Below are 4,919 nucleotides of genomic sequence, written 5' to 3' on the forward strand. Positions count from 1 at the left end.
CCATTGAAAAATATTCCATTTTCATCAGTGCAAAAACACTGGATGACAGTTTCCTCTTAGTAATTTCCACATTTTTGTAAGCAACCCAACTGACAACAGGCATCACACAATTAGTATAATTTTTGTAAAGGCAAAGTGAATAAAATGACATTGAAAGTACAACGTCCACAAACTATGCTCCCCTGAGTTAACATGGTCTCTGGCTAGGTATAAGTTACAGTATGTTAAGCCCTTTGCACATATAATTCCAGATGTGAGCATCTCAGACACTTGGCTTAAATTAAGCAAGACACTTGTGCCATTTACAATACTAGATTATATTCATAACTTAGGTAGAAATTAAATGCTTCAAATGCAAAAATGAAGTTCTCCTTCAGTTTGAAATAAAACACTGAGATCCTGTATATACGTATAACAGGTAAAACTGTGAATGTCCTGGATCATGAAGTCCTTCACAAGTGAACAAAATTTGAGTGACATACAGAACTACTAAAGATCTATCAAAGTAAGCTCAAAGTGTCCCTTAGTGTCTCCATATATATCCAAAATGTCTAAATTGTGTGCATTTCTGTAAATCAAAACATAATCGTGTATTTCACAACAAATTAATTCTTGACTCACTTTTACATCATTTTCAAGTGGGAATTATGATCCTTTCATCAGTATAGGGGTCTAAGATATCTAGGGGTTCAAAAACCTCTCCAAAAATTAAATTATTTTTGTTAATTATAAAGGTAAATAATTGAAATGTTACAAGCAGTAACACACAAGTCTTCATATGTATCATGGCTAGACTTCATGCTTCCACCTCTTCTGACCCACTCCCCAGAGAATTTGCTTTAGCCATGCTGATGAATTGGCAAAATTAGTACAACAGATGCTGCTGTGTTTTTGAAAGAACCCCAAAAAATAGATGTTTATCTCAATGGAACTTTCTAGATAAATAAACCAGACCTCCATCTTAAATGAACACAAATCAAAAGGCAACTTCTCAAACTCCAGCTCTTAGACTTGAATCTGCTATTCAGAATAATCAATCTAAATCAGACCAGTGTTTACTGGGTAAGTCATTCATATGAAACAATTGAATGGTTATATCATCCAAAAATAGGAAATAATCAAAATGTTTTTATCTGGGGTGTAAGAGAAGTTGTGTGATTCTGTCAAGTGACCCTTTCTCCTAACAATGCTTCACCATGGAGTCTGGCCAAACTAAATTACTTTGATTACGACACTGTTTTAGTCTTCTGCATCTGTGATCAGTAATGAAGTGAACCCCACCTGTGTGTGAGAGAGGGACGGTGTAACAGAATATTCCCCTACATTTATTCTTAATGCACACAAGACAACAAAATGCTTCTCAGGAGCCAGGAAAAGCCATGCGTTTACTTCAGCACAGCACATCTTACCACTCAGCTTTGTGCAATTTCCTCTCAAGAAGCAATCTGGAGCCTTTTCTGTGCATGGGAGGAAAGCAGAAATGAAATTCAGATTTGCATCCACTTCCATAAATGCCAGAGCTTGCTTGTGTCATGAACCCCCCTTCACGAGACTAGCTGCATTTTTTTAAAGCCCTGAATGTCCTCAGCGTGAAGCATTTTTATCAGTTGGCTTTTACTGAATTGTTTCAGCAGAAATATCCAGCTGTTGGACATAACCTGTTTAATTTGCTCTGGATAAAAGGGGTCAAGTGAGCACATAGGTCATACAATTGCAGTGGAATTATGCCAAGAATAAGCAGAACCTGGCACGACTGTTTGGTTTGTAAGGCAAAACTATGAAAAAAGTGTAATTGGAGCAACCTTCAGTACATGGACTGCCCACCCAGCAAATAAAATATTTGCTCAAACAAATTGAAGAAAATAATACTTTGGATAACTGGTTAAGTGTGGAAAAACACATTGCCCTTAACAAGAGGAACAAGGGGAAGTCATAAATCACTGTTAGGAAACCATGGTTATTCAAAGAATAGGATATGCTCTTCACTGTTTTGCTCTCCTTATAACCTTGTACATTTTCTTGCTTTCCATTATGACTGTGACTTCATGTTTCAGTGGCCACTAAGAGAAATTTTAAAATAAACTGAGACATAAATGATATTACTCATTTGCCTGAATTCCGTTTGTTGGAATTCAAGTTTTAATTTGATGCAAATTCATCAAAATGAATACATTAAGCTGCCATCAGAAGTGAAAGTGTTGTGGGTGTGCCATACCCAAATGAGTCATGGGGGATCTCCCTGAGTACCCAGACACTAACTTAGACCTAAGTCATGAAAAACATTGTTTATTGAATATTAACAAAGAACAAATTAACAAAGATGGTAATACCATCCTCACACCATCACCCTCAACTAGAAACCTTGGCGTGGTGATGGACAACAGACTGTCCCTCACCGAGCACATTTCAGCAGTGACACGTTCATGCAGGTTCTTCCTGTATAACATCCGGAGGATCCGCCCCTTCCTCACAACTTACTCGACCCAACTCCTCGTCCAGGCAGTGGTCCTGTCCCGCCTGGACTACTGTAACTCCCTGCTTGCTGGCCTCCCAGCATCATCTATCAGACCCCTGCAACTCATCCAGAACGCAGCAGCGCGTCTGGTCTTCAACCTCCCCAGACATTCCCACGTTACCCCCCTGCTCACCACCCTCCACTGGCTCCCCGTGATGGCTCGCATCAAATTTAAAACATTAGTGCTTGCCTTCAAAGCAGCCAGGGGGTCAGCCCCTCCCTATCTACGTCAACTCATCAGACCCTACACCCCAGCTAGACCTCTCCGTTCTGCTGCCACATGTCGCCTGGTCCCTGCCCCGGCTCGCACCAGCACCCGGTCACGCCTCCTGTCTGTTCTAGCCCCACGGTGGTGGAATGACCTTCCTGTGCAAGTCAGAACAGCAGAGACCCTGGCCGTCTTCAAACGTAGACTGAAGACTCACCTCTTCAAGCTACATCTCACCTCATCACCCCCCACTACCCTCTAACATTTTTTTTTTTTCTAAAAAAAAAAAAAAAAAAAAAAAAAAAAATAGGGTGTACAATTCACACTTATACCTAAGCAAAGTTATACCTATTGTAGCTCTCTTGCAGGAATGTTGTAAAGCGCTTGTCTCTGAGTTTTGTAATGCACTTGTTGTAAGTCGCTCTGGATAAGAGCGTCTGCTAAGAACCTATAATGTAATGTAATGTAATGTAACACTATCATTTGCATTTAAAATAACACAAATAGTACATATTTTAATTAGAGTTGATGTTGAAATGTATCTTTAAAACAGAATTGCTTTACCTTTTTGTTCTAAGCATGACGCTATTTAACCCTGTGGGGCTGCCCTATTGTTTTGATTTGGAAGCCACTCAGATGCATGTGTGAGACCAGACATTGTTGTGTCCGCTAAGCAGCTAGTGTTATCTGCCATGTATTAAGCTTAAACCATATATTAAGCTGGAAATCATACCTCTGTGCCATTACCACCAATCAACAAGCACAAACCCTGGATTTAATTTAACATGAACACAGTCACAACTTACCCACATAGACCTGTAGTAGAACACTTTGTAACCTCTGTTACAGAAAATTCAAATTGACAATAGCAAACGTTGATGACACTGAGGCCAAGCACAGTCTTAACCCTGCTAAGGAAAGCAACCATGGTGATTCTCCAAATAATTTGTTCATGGCAGTTTGTGAGATCAGCATTTATTCCATTCCACCAGAAGATGGCGCCAACATCTTTTTTGACCACCCAGTTGTTACCTTTTAATGCTATACCCCTTCTCCCGTTTGTTTTTCAATCCCTTCAGAATCCTGTTCAAAACAGGAAATAACATAGGTAGGTTACCTTTACCAAAAAGTCAACAAATGTAAATAATCTCTCAATAACTTTCTTCATCTTATCCAGAGATGTGAATCATGAAGAACAGAAATCCCATATTTACATTGTGCTGCTTATGCTATATCACAAATGATTATTACATAAAGGGTGGTTCAAAATCTTCAACTGATCAAATCAAACGAAGGGGAATCGATAGGCTCCTAACTGGAGATAGTGTGGACACACTAAAATGAACCAATTGTAGATAATGAAGAATTCAAAGAAAAAATAAGCAAAACCTGTATTGAAAGGTATTTAGGATTTTTTTTTTTTAGAACTTCACATGTTCAGCAACCTTGAGCAAAAGATTGGGTGTAACAAAAAACAGCATTGAGAACCACTGGCATAGAGCACAGTATGTATGTGTTCATTTGTGAGTTCAATGCAAAGGACCACCTGAATTTCACCAATGAATGAGTAAACCTTCCAGCACTTTTTGTAATTTGTATTTGCCCCAATATTGTAGCTTGTTCTTCTCCGTAGTTTGGCTTGGCATAAGTTAGGTCAGAATAATGTTCACTGCGTGAACTGAACTGTGTTCTTGGCTATAAGTAGCTGTACGAAATTAGTATTGTACCTTATTGAACCTTTGTTTTGTAGTTGTCCAATGACCATAATATGCACTTTTTGTACATCGCTTTGGATAAAAGCGTCTGCTAAATAAATGTAATGTGTACTCAAGCTCTATGCGCTTATGAAAGTTGCTCTGGCTAAGAATGTCAGCGAAATGTGAATGTGAATGTGAATGCAAATATCCTCATTTAAATTTGCGTCTTATAATGCATCCACTGTACAAACAGCTTAGCTGTCCAGCTTGCCAACACTAACTAAACACAGTTTCAACAAAAAGTACCAGAAAGACAAGTTGGCAAACACACGCAAAGATGCCATGTTTTGTGTACATTGAAGGGCTCAAAGGGTCATGCATATTCCATCATTTAGCTGTGTAAGTTAAGTTCTGCAACAGAAGATCGTACACACACATTTTCAGATGCATGACACTTTATCCCTTTAAACTGCACTTGCCTACTGATCCAGAGTCGAGC

The sequence above is a fragment of the Anguilla rostrata genome, chromosome 14 (assembly GCF_018555375.3).
Source record: "Anguilla rostrata isolate EN2019 chromosome 14, ASM1855537v3, whole genome shotgun sequence".
In the NCBI taxonomy this organism is placed as follows: domain Eukaryota; kingdom Metazoa; phylum Chordata; class Actinopteri; order Anguilliformes; family Anguillidae; genus Anguilla; species Anguilla rostrata.